An 18,708-nucleotide genomic window follows, 5' to 3' on the forward strand; every position below is an offset into this window, starting at 1 on the left:
ATTGTTACATAGCAAAATATTCCAAGTTTTTATTTCAAACATTTGAAATAACACACTCGCATTTCATACTCTGATCAACCCCGACGTAATACCCGCTTTGAGGCAATTTGTTGTTAGTTATCAGGGTTGACCAGTTAATTGCCCTACTTTGGAAAACCGTGTATTTTAAGATTTGGCCAGAAAAATCGTCCTCAAATATCGATCGATTTAAATGAATCCCATTTGGGACGAGTTTACTGGGTATTTAAATACGAGTGGATAGGACGCTAGTCTATCTCAAAGTACTTTCCGCCAGATCTAACATCCACAGCTACCCAATCACTGCGAGGTGGGCAGGGAGGTCAGAAAAAAAATGGGCTGCACCCTGGATCGATTTCCGTGCTCTACCAACTGAACTATCGGGACCCCAAGTTTTTAACGTGCGGCTATGTGGTCTTGTGATGACACTCGCTTTCGGATCGGAAGGTCCTGAGTTCGAGCCTCGCTCAGCGCATAGTTGAGTCCTTGGAAAAAGGCTCTTTATTCACATTCTCTCACCGTACTCATGTGTAAAATGAGTACCTGGCCGTCAACAGCGTTGTCTGTCCGAAAAAAGTATAATAACGCCTTACAGGCGTCATGTCTTGTCCTAAATGTTAAATGTTGCTGTTGGCCAGAGACCCCTTGTAAAGCGCTGTGAGCACGTTTAGTGGATATTGCGCTATATAAAAGCTCAAATTTTTTTTTTTTTTTTTTTAATACGATATTCCTCCAGTGAACGGTGGTTAATTGGTTAAATATTGAAGGAATTTATGTATATCCTGTCATTGTTATTGTTGGGCGTGGTGTGGTGTCGAGATTTCTTGGTAAACACTGCTTGTGTCGGATGACGTGGTAAAAAGGGGAATGAAGACATGGAAAGAGAGAGATTGAGAGATTGAGAGAGAGAGAGAGAGAGAGAGAGAGAGAGAGAGAGAGAGAGAGAGAGAGAGAGAGAGAGAGAGAGAGTAGAATAGTGTGTTTGTGTTTGTAAGAGAGTGTGTGAATGTGTTGTGTGGAAGGCAAGGAGATGGAAAGAGAGAGAGAGAGAGAGAGAGAGAGAGATTGAGAGAGAGAGAGAGAGAGAGAGAGAGAGAGAGAGAGAGTAGAATAGTGTGTTTGTGTTTGTAAGAGAGTGTGTGAATGTGTTGTGTGGATGGCAAGGAGACGGGAGAGAAATAGAGAGAGAGAGAGAGAGAGAGAGAGAGAGAGAGGGAGAGAGAGAGAGAGAGAGAGGGAGAGAGAGAGAGAGAGAGAGAGAGAGAGAGAGAGAGAGAGAGAGGGGGGGGGGGGTAAAACAATACTAATGATTATATTAATAATTCATCAACCATCCTTTGGTATGTCAACAGCAATTTGGAGTTATAGTCCGTTCCAAGTGCCATGATCATGGAATATCGCAAATTCCTCCAGAGTCACGAAATGACGTGATGTGATTTTTTGCATACGGGCTTATATTTTAATTGACATTATCTACGAATTTTGAATACCGTTAGCGATAGACCAAAGAGTTTTCTCACAATACTCTTCAACAGTCGTAACGTCACTTCCTTCCAAATGACGCATGGTAACTTAGTAACACTGGCTCTAAACTATCAGAACAATGGCGGACACCCCTATGAAATATTTCTCCGGCGAGCATAAAAGCGTTTCCAGAGGAAAAACACCCCATAAATTTGATCATGTTTTGACTTTTACACATTCTGATCACAAGGCACATGAAAAGGGAATGAAAAGTTCTAACCAGCATGAAGAATAAAAAGCAATGATTTTCTTTGTTTAGAACCAATATGGCCGCTGTTGCTGGGCGACGTGACATCAGACTGTTGAATCGAATTCCGAATTTCTTTGATCTTTTCATTGTTTGCAATAAATTATGACTCAAACTTTAAAATGTTTACAATAGTGGTGTGTTGATTCTCTTTCTCGTGGGGGAAAAATATTCACAACAAAGTTGCATTCAGTGGCAAAGCTGAGCAAATAATTTTGGATTGTTTCAAATAGTGTAACAAGAGATATCACTTAAATAGTACTTAACAGTGTTGAAATTAAAAAAAAAAACAAAAACAAACTCACAGCGTTTATAATTTAAAATTAATTTATCTCCTCCCTGGTAGACAACGGACATGTAATGTAGATAGTATGAAGTTGACGTTACTCTGGTCTTTGTTATTGCTTTTTGCCATCCGCGTTTATGAGTAATTCTCACAAAACTTTATTAACAAGACTATAAACGTTCAAGGGTACACATTATAGTATTATGTGTTGGTCCGTTTTACTTCCTGATGGCAATTTTGTGAGCTTCTTCGCCAAGCGCATACTATCTATATTGGACGACACAAGCAGCCAGTGAGGTGCTTTTACGTTTTTTTTAAAACAAAGACATTGGTGTAAAAAAAAAAAACAGGTGGGCGGGGGGGGGGGGGGGGGGGGGGTGGTCTTCCGAATTCAAACGCCCGTCTATGAGAGGGCGAGGAGAAATGCCTTTCACAAAGACATAGGGTCCGACCAACCGTTGAGCAAGACAACTGATAAAGGTCGTACAAGACATGTCACGAAAACCCACTGGTCACCCATCGAGCACGGTGCATGTTTGCCATTCTCGAATTATGTTCATTGGGGAGGGGGGGGGGGGAGGGTCCTTTGAAAGTAATAATGTGAAAAATCACTGGAAAAAAAATTATTTTATACCAGATTCCATGTAAGTTTTGTATGCTATATCCTTTTAAAGAAATCGGTTTTCAAATACAAGCGGTGCATAATGGGAGCGATCCTTATTTACCATTCCAGGTGATCGAGGTCATTGGTCACATTGGAATATGTTCCCAAAATGATTCACATAGTGAAAAGTGTTCACAGTTTGAGAAATATCCAACGTAAAAATTGGTCATTTTGCTCAGCATAACGTATGGGTATGTTTACAACTTTCATAAACACAGCAGCGTGTTTACATTTATTGAGAACTCTCCAATCGTTGTACAGCAATAAATCACGTGATCGATAAATAGGTTGGACGAAAACATGAATATAGATAGTATGCGCTTGGCGAAGAAGCTCATAACATTGCCATCCGGAAGTATAACGGACCAACACACAAACCTGTGTGTATCCATGAACGTTTATAGTCAGGTTAATATAGTTCAGTGAGCATTACTCATAAACGCGGATGTCAAAAAACAATAACAAAGACCTGAATGACGTCATCTTCGAACTATCTATAGATCGCTACCATTAAAATGACATAATTGTTCATTTGACCTCTCCACTCTGATTTCCTGGCTGTGGGCAATCTATTAACAGTCTTGCTATTCGTCGCATTCCATGAAAAAGAAATCTGCGTTTCGCTTCTCTGGAGAAATATCTATAAGTTTTCCTCATTGTGACAAATTTGCATGTTTAATCCATATTGTTATCAGTTATTAATGAATTTAGAAATCACAATAACAGGAAGATACACTCTGGCTTTCAACTATTAAGATGTAACAATTGTTTATGTGTGTACAAAGTGTACAATTTGCCGTGTTAATTTGAATTCAGGGTGGCAATGCTAGTGAGTAATGCACATGAATCTTGTGAAAAGTAAACCCCTAGTCAAGCCTGTGGGGAGTTCAGTGATCAAATCACAAGAGAATTCACTGCGTATAGATAGTATGCGTTTGGCTCAGAAGCTCACAACATTGCCATCCGGAAGTATAACGGACCAACATACAAAACTATGTGTAACATGGACTGTTATAGTCTGGTTAATCCAGTTAGTTAGAATTACTCATAAACGCGGATGGCAAAAAGCAATAACAAAGACATGAGTGACGTCATCTTCATTCTCTCTATAATATTGTTAACGTAAGCCCTCCAAAAGTTCACTCATCCCAGACCCTTCGTTTTTGTTGGGGTTTTTTTTACCGTAAAGAAGAAAAATTCCAAAGTATGGTATTGTAACCAATGAAAAAAAAAATTGGCTTAATGTCACTAGCTAACAATTCTAATGTTCGAGCCAATTATAATTAAAATCCATCGGAAGATTGTGAAGATATCCACGTCAACGCGTACGCACGGATTGTGAAACGGACTATGGTTATTGTTTTCTTTGTTAATGTCAAAACTGACATAGTCTACACTCACAAAACACTTATTTTTTTATTTTGGTTATAAACGTGTTACTTCAAATGACAATTAGTTAGGATGACTCTTAATCTATCCGAAAAGAGAAATAAAAAGATACAAAAGAAGCCTTTTAAGAAGAGGATAGTATTGAGCTCTTCGACGTCTCAGGTTTTATGATTTTGACAACTTGACCGTCAGTTTGGATTAGGTCATATATATATATATATATATATATATATATATATATATATATGAAGAGAGAGAGAGAGAGAGGAGAGAGAGAGAGAGAGAGAGAGAGGAAATGAAAGTGGAAAAGAAGAGGAACGACGACCAGAACCGCACTGCCTTTCTCTGTAGAAAACACCCCCCCCCCAAAAAACAAAAAAAAAAAAAAACTAAAAAAACATCAACATAATATATTTTTAGTTTATTGTTTTCCCGTTACTAAGCATTAACCAATCAGAATATTTCCTGCCATTTATCCCGTTCGTCTCCTTGACTATTTTATTTCCTGCACGAAAAGACCTGAGATCCCCTTCGTGCATGTCAAACACACAATTAGGTCAGGCCCAGATTTGAGTATTTCTCACAATATTTTGACACACTGAAAAAGGTTTTGCATCGCAAAACATGACGACACGATGATTTTTTTCAATCATCTGTGTTAAAATTGGATACAATAGTCTGATGTCACTTCGCCCAGCAACGGCGGCCATCGTGGTTCTAAACAATGAAAATCTATACTTTTTATTCTTCATGCTGGCTAGAACTTTTCATATGTCTTGTGATCAGAATGTGTAAAAGTCAAAACATGATCAGATTTATAATGTTTTTTTTTTCTCCTCTGGATACGCTTTTATGGTCGTCGGAGAAATATTTCATAAGGGCGCCCGCCATTGTTCCGATAGTTTAGAGCCAGTTACTAAGTTGCCATGCGTCACTACGAGGGAAGTGACGTTACGACTGTTGAAGCGTATTGTGAGCGATGGTCAGCATCTGTGGGCTGTTTACTCCGAGTGCGTGAAAGACAAGCACTTAAGGTGGCTGTGGATCTTCGGTTCACGAAAACCGGTTGATTTCAGGGTCATAATAGAATTTTATTTTAAATTTTCGAGTCAAAAACAAAACCCAACTTAAATGTTTATTCGACTAGTTTTAATAAAATATACGATAACTGACGTGATTTTCAAAAGTGTATATATAGTATGCAGATGACGTCACTCAGGTCTTTGTTATTGTTTTTTTTTTTTTTGCCATCCGCGTTTATCAGTAATGCTCACTGAACTGTATTAACCCGACTATAAACGTTCATGGATACACACCGTTAGTGTGTTGGTCCGTTATACTTCCGGATGGCAATGTTATGAGCTTCTTAGCCAAGCGCATACTATCTATACATTGTAAGTTGATTGAAGAACTGAAGGCTCGTACTTTTACTATAAGATAATAGTTTAAAAAGGCATCGATGACAATAGTTTGACAGGCTTAACAAGAAAAGGTCACATTTTAACCATCAAATCTGGCCAGAAAACTCGTTCTTCAAATTTAATATCGATCGATTCAAATGAACATCAGCTTGTCAGAACCACTTGATTAAACCTGGAATTTTAATGGGGACATTTTAATGGATCCATGATTGAAGAATGGGAGTTCTAGCCAAAATTTAGAATGTAGGGTTTTTCTTCTTCTCCAGAGTACGACAGCGTTGCCAAAGACAGGACGAAATAATTAAAAAAAAAAAAAAAACAAACAAAAAAAAAAAAAAAACACCCCAAAAAAAAACAAACAAAGAAACAAAACAAAACAACAACAAAAACAAAAATTAAAAAAAAACGAACAAAAAAAAAAACAACAAAAAAAAACAACAAAACAAACAAAAACAAAAAAAACAAATAAACAAAAAGCGAAAAATAAAAACAGAAAAAATGTCCAGGGGAAGAAAAATATGTCCGCAACTGCTGTGTCAAATATTTCTTTAAGTTAAAGATCTGAACAAGTGTGTATGAAAGGTGCCAAAGCAAGAAAGAAAAATACAAGAAATAAATCATCTCAAAAAATCAGTCAACCTGGACTGGGGATCGAATCTCAGACCTTCTGATTACCTGTCAGACGTGCTACCATTACACATAATATTACATTACGAATATTTCTTTGCCGTCTGTCTCGATTTTAAGAGATGTATTCGTGTTTTTATTGTTTTTGTCATTGGCTGAAGAAGAGCTTTGAGCCGAAAACATTCCATGTTTGGTATTTTGTTCTTTTTTTTCGAAGCTGTTATATTCATTTTTTGTTCTATGGTTTTTAAGGTTAAAGTAAAGTTACTTTTACGAAAGTAGAAGTAAATTTTTTTTCTGGATAAAATGAAATAACATCGTTTTGTCAGTGTAAAGATAGAATCGTTCTTTTTAAATATTTGGATGAACTGTCCTTAGTTAAATAATGAATAATAAAAAAAAAAAACAACAAAAAAAAAAAAACAAACAAAAAAACAAGAAACAAAAACAAAACAAATAAAATAACACACAGGCTTCAGAACTTTGAGTCTTTGGAGCCCGAGTGTTTTACCGCCTGTGACTGTTTTGTGTTCTGGCGATACGAGTGACGTGCATATAGATAGAATGGAGATGAGGTCACTCAAGCCTTTATTATTGTTTTTTGCCATCCGCGTTTATGAGTAATGCTCACTGACCTATAGATAGTATGCAGATGACGTCACTCAGGCCTTTGTTATTGTTTTTGCCATCCGCGTTTGTGAGTTGTTCTCACTAAACTGTATTAACCAGACTATAAAAGTTCATGGTTACACAGAGTTTGTGTGTTGGTCCTTTATACTTCCGGATGGCAATGTTGTGAACTCCTTGGCCAAGTGCATTCTATCTATATTAACCTGACTATAGACGTTCATGGATACACGCAGTTTTGTGTGTTGGTCCGTTATACTTCCGGATGGCAATGTTATGATCTTCTTAGCCAAGCGCATACTATCTATAGATAGAACGAAGCTGACGTCTTTCCGGGTCTTTCTTCTTGTTTTTCTTTTTTTGCCATCCAAGTTTATGAGAACTTCTCACTAAACTGTATTAACCAGCCTATAAAAGTTCATGGTTACACCGCCTAGTGAGTTGTCGTTAGTAGAGCTCATGGAAACAAGTTATTTCAATGGTTGAACTATTGAATACAACTCACGATTTGTTTTCTTTTGTGGCAAAAGACTGGCATTTTGAAGTCATTTTTTTTGGTCAGTATTAGGCCATAACTTTACGAAGGCCACGGTCAGGCACGATGGCTCCGGTTAGAGCGTAGATACTGAATAACCACTTCGTATTATTTTAGACTGACACTAGAACCCTCGAGCACTTGTCGTTTGACGTAACTTTTAGGTTTGTGAAGCGTCTAGTGAGTTATTGTTATTAGTGCTCAAGGAAACACAGGCTCCCATGAGTTGAACAATTGAATACAACTCACGATTTGTTTTCTTTTGCGCAAAGACTTGTCTTTTTACGTCATTTTTTTTTTGGGTCAGTGTCAGGCTATTGATAGTGTGCGCTTGGCTAAGAAGCTCACAACATTGCCACCCGGAAGTATAACAGACCAACACACAAAACTATGTGTAACCTTAAACGTTTGAAGCCTGGTTAATACAGTTTAGAAAGAATTACTTATAAACGTGGATGGCAAAAAAAAAAAAAAAAAAAAAAAAAAAAAAAAAAAAAAAACAATAACAAAGACCTGAGTGACGTCAACTTCGTTCTATCTATAAGATAACGATGGCTACGATTGGAGTCAAATTGACTCCCGCTTGTTAAACGTTAAGGGTTAATAAATAAATATTGAAGAAAAATGTGGGTTAAAGTATTATTTTTAAAAAAAAGTGTATTGCACTAAAGTTTGAGTTGGCCGGAGTGTTGTAAAAACAGGCTTGAAAACCCGAAAGATCAGGTAAATTTGTTTGAACTAGAAGTGGATCGAGGAAGTATAGTCACAGTTTTAGCTCTGAAGGCGAGTGGAACATCCAGTTGTGAATGTATTTTAGTTTGTGTTATATTAATACTATTACTATGGCGTCTATTACAATATATTACTCATATATATTTATACAACAATGAAGTAAACAACCAGTGCCTTTTTATTTTTGCGTGCAATACTGAAGATCATAAATTCCTCTTTAATTTAACATGTTAAAAGACATACTTACTATGGCAAGACGCGTATTTAAAATTTAGCCAGAAAACTCTCCTTTCAAATATCGATTGATTTAAATGACCATCATCATGGCAAAAAAACAAAACAAAAAAAAAACAAAAAAAACTCTCAAAACCTGTGTCTATTAGCGTAGAAATGGTGATTAATATTCGATTTTAAACTTGCCGTAATTTATCTATAAGATTTGAGTTGAAATGATTGTACGCCTTCATTGAGAAGATTCAGTTTTGTTTCCTTATTTTGAAATAGCTTAAATTTACAATGTGTGATGATTATTTAGATACTTTAAACTCTATTTTTATCCCCAACTTTATTCCGACATAATAAATTATCAGAAAGTGCAGTAGATTCGACGTGTACATATTATATGCAGGTCTGATGTCCGAACGCATTTATGGGCCTAGTTTAACATTGAAATTGTTGTAATGGACAATATTTTGCGTCATTTTTGAGCTTTTCATTTCAACAATTAACCCATGATAAATTGGGTTATCAGACCTGCAAACAAGGGCACGTCGAGTAGAGCCAAAAAAAAAAAAAAAACAAAAAAAACGGCGAGATTTACTTTCACATTTTAGCGGCATCGTTTGGCAGGTTGTCGACAAAACACCCAACAAATACTTCAATGCCATAATTATGTTTTTTACATAATATGTATAAAACAAAATTATGGCATTGAAGTATGTGTTGAGTGTTTTATCGACAACTTGCTAAACGATGCCGCTAACATGTGAAAGTAAATCCCGTAGTATTATAGTAGCAGTGTCTTTTACTCGTTAAATTTTTTTTATTCATTTACGGTGTTTTAACGTGGGACTTTAGAAATAATTGATGGAATGAGCGACAAACGCGTTCGCAGCCCTTTTATTAATGGTAAGCAGTTGGATTGGACTGGAACCCTCAGGGCAGAAGATCAAGGGGATGGCCACGTGGAACACGGAGACGAATTAAAGAAGCTGATATACAGAGAAGTGATAAGACATGGAATGAGATTTTTTTAAAAAGGTAGCTCAGGATAGAGAAGGATGGAAACTGTTTGTCTGTGGCCTATACCCTGACCCAGGGTGAAAAAGGCATTGATGATGATGATGATGATGATGATGATGATGATGATGAAGCAGTCAACTAAAGAACAAATCACCCCCATGGCGGTATGAATACAATAAAAAAGAATTGAATGACGCTAACTGCATTCATTTTAAAAACATTAGAGTGGGGATAAAAATATCATACATATTGTAAATCAAGTCAAATCAAGAAGACGGAGATGGATTGGCCATGTTTGTCGAATGAAGAGGGGAGCAAAAAAAAAAAATAAAAAAAAAAAATACAGCGCTCAGATGGATCCCGCAGGGTAATCGCAATAAGGGAAGACCACTGGGAACTTGAAGAAGATCGATGGATAGAGAGATGACTGACATCCTTTGGTTGGACCTGGGGTGAGGTACGGAAGCTGGCAGAAGACAGAAGTCACTGGCGCTCCTTACTGTCGACTGTATAGATAGTTCGAAGATGACGTCACACAGGCCTTTGTTATTGTTTTTTGCCATCCGCGTTTATGAATAATGCTCACTGAACTGTATTAACCTGACTATAAACGTTCATGCTTACACACAGTTTTGTGTGTTGGTCCGTTATACTTCCGGATGGCAATGTTATGAGCTTCTTAGCCAAGCGCATACTATCTATTTAATGAAACACTAAAGAGGAGTTAGTTAGTGAATGAATATTGTACTAAGGCAAGGGAAACAACAATGAAAATTGACTACGTTTATATTTCCTATAATTGGACAATGTGGATTAATTTTTTCATTCATTTATTATTATATTTATTTACTTTTAACATAATTTCAACAGTTGTTTTGTTTTAACAAATTAAAAAAAAGCATTTGACACTTTAAATAAACCACCTGGTTAATCAAAGAAATAATGTTTGGAACGAATCAAACAAGGGATTTTATTACAAGGCCATCAGCTTGGTTATTTGCTGTATTCGTCTTTATCACAACTTCGCATTGCTGCTGTGTTGTGCTTAACTATAACAATTTAAGCAATGCCAACGTACCATTTCTACCCGAAAATTTTGATAGAACTTCATACAACACTCACTGCACTGCTGGTGAAGTTTCAAATGATTTGTTGAATTTCATCATGAAAGAAATGCGTGTCTGTAAGGTGCAAAAAATCATGGTTGCTTCTGAAGGAGATACTTATAAAAAATTTCTGTTAGATTTTATGAGAAGTCTGAGCATTTCTATCACTCATGGAGATTTAAACGTCATTGACCTTCTTAAGAAACAGATTCGGGAAATTTACACAGTGCGTGACATTGAATATTTTGTCGTGGCATCTCTGGAACCAGAAAAGATTCTGAATGCTGTGGAGTCCATATTTCATGATAATTCTCGTGGAGAGTTGGCGCTTTTACCGCATCGCACCAAATGGCTGGTGATTGTACGAACGTCGCAACAGTGGGAAAACGTCATTCGTCAACAGCAGCATTCAGTGCTGGACAATGTCGCCATGATAAAGGTCTGTAGTATTGATATGAAAGACATTTCATAAAGAACATAACATAAGAGTGATTAAACATGCAGAGTTATAAACATAATATGCAAGTATCTTCGTACTTTTGTGGTTATGCTTTTAAAGGTTATTTTTAATATAAATAATAATGATCTAAACGATGATAATAATAATGAGTATGGTGGAGATGATGATGCGGATGATGATATTGATGATGATGATGATGATGAGGAGGATGAGGATGATGATAATGGAGGATGGGGATGATGGTGTAAGATGGAGATGGGGATGATGGTGGTGATAATGATTATGATGATGGTGATCATGATGATGATGATGATGTAGGATAAGGATAATGATGATGGTAATGGAGGATGATGATGATGTTGGTGATGATATTGATGATGATGATGATGATTTGTATGATTTTATTTTGATGAAGTCTCTCGTTTAAGATTCATTTCATTATTTATCGACCTACCTACCTATCGATTTACCTATCTATCTATCTATCTATCTATCTATCTATCTATCTATCTATCTATCTATCTATCTATCTATCTATCTATCTATCTATCTATCTATCTATCTATCTATCTATCTATCTATCTGTCTATTTATTTATCTATTTATCGATTCATTTATCAATTTAACTTTTTAGTTACCTTGGTATTTAATTATCAAAAACATTTATTAAGTTTTGGTTTGCTTTAACAGGTAACACCCATTTGCTCAGGGGAGAGATTTGCCATACACAAAATTGTGACATTTATGTGGCGACAGCACAGAAGGAGAGAAGGCTGTGATGTGATTGTATCGAATGATCACAGCGATAATTATAATATCTGTCAACTGTTCCCGAACAGATTGCATGGACTTAACGGCCGACAACTGCAATTAGTAACAAAAGCTTATCTGAAAGACTATTTCACATACAAAACTCTACGACATAAAACGCGAAGTGTTGACGCACAAAACAGTACCAGATCATTAGTCACCACGACAAGGGAGTACTCTGGAACGCTGTACAAGCTCATAGATAACATTGCTGAAACAGCAAATTTCACCTACGAGATACACCCAGAAGCAGATTTCGTTTCGAATCATCTTACATGGAAAGGGTACATTGAACTCATTGTAAATAGATCCTATGATATTGGTCTATTACCCTACTCAATGCTTTTTGCCTTGCAATACAACGTAAGCATGAGTTATCCGATTATATTCGATGACATCGTTGGTATTTATAGACGTCCGGCAACCGATATTGTCAACGAATCTTTGATCTTCATATGCCCATTCCCTTCAATAGTGTACGCTTACCTCGGAGCTTGCTTGGTCTATATCTCGATTTTATACATTCTGACTTGCAACAGTAACCCCCAAAATCATATGGAAAATTCTAAAACAAGCTTGAAAAAAGGTCGTGATAAAAATCGGAGTCGGGCAAACAATTTGCTGAATATTACACAGTGTAGAAATTCTAACAAAAGGAAAAGTAACGATAATATTTTGTATAAACAAGTTTTGAAGCATACTAAAACGTTCCTTGACTTTTCTGGTTCGGTAGTAAACCAATACTATTTACCAAGACCTACGGAAATGTCAGCTAGATTTATAGTTGGATTCTGGGCTTTAGGAATGGTGTTCTTCTATGCTATGTTTTGTTCCTACATTACAGCTGAAATGGTACAACGTACAGAGAACATTCCCATCTCATCATTTGAAGAACTCGGATCACGTGATGATTTCAAATGTTCGACAATAAAAAATTTCATCGTTGATCTAGTCTTTAACAAAACTGAATCCGGTCTCCTTCTTAAACTTAAGAATAAAACAACGCTTATCGAGATTTCCGATGTTGGCGTCATTGATGAACCTCTCAAGCGTTATCTGACTACATTACAATATAACACAGTATTTTTATTTTTCCGATCGACCCTTCGGGGAATTATGAAGACTGTTCCCAACCCTTCTAACTACATGTATTTGGAAAAAATACCCTTGTTCAATTCCGACTTGTCTGTGATGTTTCCTTACAAGTCCGAGTTACATTTTCCAATATCAAAGGAAATTATTCGAATGTATGAATCTGGTAGGCACTCACGAATATTCAAGATAGATACAAGACAAAACAGTCGAAACAATAAAATTCAGCAAAGTGGTGATGGGAATGGTAGTGACCGTAGAGGTGGTATTGTTGGTGACAGGGAAATCCAAAGAACGAGTAAGGATCCAATAAGAGTTCATCATTTGTTTGCCCTCCTCACCTTGTGCTTGGTGGGTTTATTTCTGTCTGCGTTAGTTTTGGTCCTAGAAAAAGTGATCCACTATTGTCGAACAAAACAAGAAAGAATGGATCTGGTTGCTGATAAATGATTAGACTGTCTTCCAGGTGGGGGGGGGGGGGGGGGGGGGGGGGGGAGCTCCGACAAGTTTTGTTAAGTCCTGTTCTATTTCGCAGTAATCTGATCGCATAAGATCATAATAGAAAGGATGCAGCACACCTGAAAATATCTCACTAGCGTGATTTTAGTTTTAGTTTTTAAGAGCTTGATACGCCATTATGCCATTATATCAGTTTATACATTGAAGGGCAGAAGACAGAAAACCTGTCCATTTCGTCATTGCATGGGCTTGAAATGGCATGTGATTTTGAACGTGCAAGATTTTAAAAAGTTCTCAATTGATCTGGTGATAATCAACAAAACCGAATCTTGTCCTCGTCTATAAATAACGAACAAAACATCGTTCATAGAAATATCCGATTTTGACTTGATATAAATACATAATAAATAAAATTCCCTTTATTAATCCCATAGAGGAAATTTTTCTCTAGGGTCTATTCCAAGGGAAGACTGGAATAACCCAGGCGTCAGCCGCAGTGCAGCGCCGCAAATTGAACTAGGGTGAGGTGACTTGCTCATTGCCACACAGCGCAGCGGCGTGTGATCGAACTCGGTACCTTTCGGTTATAGAGAGAGAGAGAGAGAGAGAGAGAGAGAGAGAGAGAGAGAGAGAGAGAGAGGGAGAGAGAGATAATAAGTAGGAGTGAAATATCTGTTCAATGTTATAGTTTTCATATAACGTTATGTTAAATGTAACTATTTGACAACTTGCCATATTTATGGACCATAAAGATCTATTATTATTATTTATTTATTATTATTATTATTATTATTATTATTATTATTATTATTATTATTATTATTATTATAATATATTATTATTATTATTATTATTATTATTATTATTATTATTATTATTATTATTATTATTATTATTATTATTATCATTATTATTATTATTATTATCATTATTATTATTATTATTAACAACGAGTCCATTACTGGGACCAAACTTTAATTTTTTCTTCAAACTATTTTTGAAATTTTTTTCCCCCGGCAACATGGAATATGTGAATGTTATATTTATTGAGAATTTTAAAAAATACTTTTTTTGAGTGAGTATTTCTTTCAAAAATAGATATATGCCTAACATCTATTTTTGTTAATCACGATTATGAATAAAGTTATATACCTTTGGATCTTTTCCTATCTAATATATATAAATATTTACCAAATAAATCGAATTAAACCGAGGTAAACCATCTATAAAATGCGAATTACTAGATTAGACTTTCAGAACTATTCTTATAATTACCAGATTTGAAATAAAAATAAAAATCTAACAACCGAATAAAAATAAATTAAAAAAGACACCCCCCCCCCCTTTCTATCGAAATAAGAAAACAACAGGAAAAATTTTTAATAATGATAATAATGATGATGATGATGATAATAATAATAATAATAATAATAATAATAATAATAATATAATAATAATAATAAAATAATAATAATAATAATAAAACAACAACAACAACAACAATAATAATTAATAATAATAAAAATAATAATAATAATACTAAAAATAATAATAATAATAATAATAATAATAATAATAATAATAATATGTTTTCCCTTTAAAAAAAACGTCCAATAAGTGATTTAAAACAACTTTTCATTGCGCATTTTCCATAATAAATTATGCCTCGTTTTTTATTTCTGGTGCGACGTCCGCGCTCCATATCAAACCCCAAAATTTGTGCGTTGAGCTCCGTCCACCTTCACTGGGCTTTCTTCGAAAATGGATAAAACTAACATTGCCGATGCGATCATTGCGCTATCCGATCCTGGTGGATCTACATTGGAAGACATTCAAAGCTACTTAATTTCCAAAGGGCGCATTCAGGAAGACACCGATCTTAGACCATTAATCAAAAAAGCAATCAATAGAGATATGATTGTTCCATCTAGTGATAATAGCAATAGGTTTAAGATCAATTCTAATTCCTCTGAGTTGGCAGAAACTGGCAGCAAAAACATGCGCTGCCCTTGTAAGCCTAAGCGAAGAAAATGCCGTAAGAAGCGCCGTAGGCGTCGCAGGCGCTGCCCCGGTAAGCCGAGAAAAAGAAGGGCAAAGCGATGCAAAAGGAGGAAGAAGAGAAGGCGCTGTTGCCCAAAGATTAGACTTCCTAGATGTTGCCCCGGCAAAGAAATGGTCGTTTTCTGCGCTCGTAAGAGAAAGAGACGACGAAGCAAGAAATGTTAAAGCCAAGCCCGTGAAGGTGTAGAATGTTGTAGCGTCTCGTTAGATGTTAAGCGTTCGTTCGTAATACTGTCACTGTTTTCGTCGTCTGGTCCTTTTAAGGACCGCCAAATAATCCCGATCTTTTGTAGATTTCTCAATGAAATGATATCATTACTAAATCATCCATTTTTCATTTTAATTTTTTTTTTAAAGATTCAGGTGTATGTTCAAATCCCGCTAATATGCTTATTACTCTTAACCTAAATGCCTGCTCTAATGCTAGTTCCCGACAGCCTATTAGAGTGTCTGATCCTAAAAGACGGGAAGATTTACTATGCTTTAAAAAAAGCTAGCTAGTATTTTTCTTTAAGTTACTTTAAGTCACATATAACTAGCGTATATATATATAGATTTTTTTTAATGAGCAAATCTCACCCTCTGACTCAAAGCAGCAGCAAGACGTCGGGGTGATCTAGGCAGTAAAAATTGAATGTCTAGCTTTACATATGAAACTTATGAGTAATTTCTATTCGTTATGGTGGAAAATAAAGATAACCCCATTCCGACATAAAACCGTTTTGAGACGGTGGGTCACAAAAAAAACCCATTGAGTAAAGTGCCAAATTAGGGAGCAGGCACTGGGGTAAGATAAAAAATCTGAAAAGGTGTGTATTAAACAGTGCCAGAAAAATCAGAAAGAAAAAAAAATCATCCCTCCAAAATATCAGCCTGTTTCGACAAGGGATCGAACTTCAGATCGCCTGGTTACCAGTCAGAAGAGCCACAGAGGGAAATCGATGGTCGAGATGAGCTTATACTTATACCTCTAATCATTATGGAGGTTGGGAACACTCGCGTGTGAAGAATATATCTTTTAAAAAAATAAAAATTGAGCTTTTATATAGCGCAATATCCACTAAATGTGCTCAAAGCGCTTAACAAAGGGTCCCTGACCAACAGCAACACGTAACACGTAGAACGAGACATGACGCTGTTAGGCGTTATGACAATTTTTTTTCCGACAGACACAACTCTGTTAACGGTCATGTACTCATTTTACACCTAAGTACGGTGGGAGAATGTGAATAAAAAGCCTTTTCCAAGGACTCAACTATGCGTCGAGCAAGGCTCGAACCCAGGACATTCCAATCTGATCCGAAAGCGAGTGTCATACCACAAGAACACATAGCGGCACGACGCATATAGATACATGATACATGTTAGGCCGTCCAAACTATCAGGTAACTCCTGCGGCGTAATGATATCACGTCCGTCTTGTAATAGGAGGTCTGGGGTTCAAACCCCAGTCGAGGCGGCTAATTTATTTCTTGCTAGTATCTTTGTCTGGTACTGTTTCATACGCACCTATTCAGGTTTTTATTGAGTATAGTGTAATGTCAAAATTTGGTAGGTTGATTGATCGACACTTTGTGTAGCTTTGTGCGGATAGTGGTATGTCATTGACACTCGCTTTCGGATCGGAAGGTCCTGGGTTCGAGCCTCGCACGGCGCATAGTTGAGTCCTTGAAGAAGGCTCTTTACTCACATTCTCTCACCGTACTCAGGTGTAAAATGAATACCTGGTCGTTGTCAACGTTGTCTGTCGGAAAAAAATGTAATATCACCTAACAGGCGTCATGTCTCGTTCTACATGTTACGTGTTGCTGTTGGTCAGGGAACCTTTGTAAAGCGCTTTGAGCACGTTTAGTGGATATCGCTCTATATAAATGCTCAAGCTCAAGTTTTTTGTCTGCCACTGTTTCATACGCACTTTTTCAGATTTGTATTGAGTAAAGTCGAATGTCAACATTTGGTAAGTTGATTGATCGACATTTTGTGTAGCTTTGTGGTTGTGTGGTTTGACAATACTCGACTTCGGATTGGTAGTTCCATGGATCGAACATGGTGCGAGTTCCTCGTTCAAGTTCAACTTCTTTATCTGCAAAATGCGGATTGCCCATCACTGCATATTTTATACAATTATGTGGTGACTTTCTAGATTATTGTGATATTGAGTTGAATGATAAATGTTTAATAGTTGACCAAATTTGTGACCCCTCGTCTCAAAACGATATTATGTCGGGATGGACCAGATACTAAAAAGTCAAATTATAGTTAAACCGGTAGTGACGTATGGTCTTCACACCTCCAAGTGTGACTCATTCAGCCATTTAGTCGTCATCAGCTTTGTGGATAGCAGCCCTCTATGGATGTTGATGGACAGTGAAGTACCACATGGTCGATGTCCTGATTTGGAGCGTTACAGGCTTGGCATGTTGGTGTTGTTATAAAGCCCCATTTGTGGAGATTAGATGCTGTTCTACCTTGTTTAGATCGTAGTCTGTTACAGGAGGACCACTGTTTTCTGTTTAGTGTGTAGAAACCTGGGAGTGGTGTTGCTGTAGGGTCTTCGATTAGATCACTGTTTTTTGGTTTGTTTTTCTCCCATTCAGTTTTCCAGCTATCAGAGAGGTCGAAATGTTCTTTTTTGGATTTGTAGAACGGTTTGCGAGATTTTAGGCGTGATGTTGTGGGGGCTGATTGGGTGATTATTCTGAGTGGAGTATTTGATGTTGTTTTCTCCAGTCGGTGATATTGTTTTTGTGTCGCCTTTTCTCTTCGGAGATGGGGAGGGGCAATTGCGCTCATTATTGGTAACCACGAGGTGGGAGTTGATTTCAATGTGCCAGAAATTGTTCTCATGGTGTTATTTAGAGCGGAGTCTACTATTTTGGTGTGAGTGGACCTTGCCCAGACAGGGGCACAGAGTTAAACCGGTCAAAAATATGAAACGTTGGTATTTAGCACAGTAAAATATGATATTTCTTCTCCTCTATAAAGCTTATAAACACAACTTAAGCATGATATTTCTGGACACAAATTCCATTTTCAGCATCTTAATCATCCCAACTTAATACCGTTTTGAGACGTAGGGTCACATTTGTTGTTGTTGGTAATATCTAGGATTTCTGGTGGGAGAGTGTTACATTCCTTGATGGTTCTTGGGAAGAATCTCTTTTTGTATTTATTGGTTCTGTGTGTTGGAGGCTAAAAGTTAAGTATTTGAAAAGGCTATTTACCAGCATTCTTTCGCCGGTCTCTGGTCTAAAATGAGTAACTGGCCGGCAGTAGCGTTGTCTATGTAGTAAATAATTGTAATAGTACCGTAAAGGCGTCATTTCCAGTGTTACACATCAAGTCTTGCTGTTGATTTTGAGACCTCTTGTAGAGCAAATTGCACTTTATAAAGGCTCGCATTTTATT

Source organism: Berghia stephanieae, chromosome 12, assembly GCF_034508935.2.
Source record: "Berghia stephanieae isolate SIO BIC M18660-M18661 chromosome 12, UCSD_Bste_1.3, whole genome shotgun sequence".
NCBI lineage: Eukaryota > Metazoa > Mollusca > Gastropoda > Nudibranchia > Aeolidiidae > Berghia > Berghia stephanieae.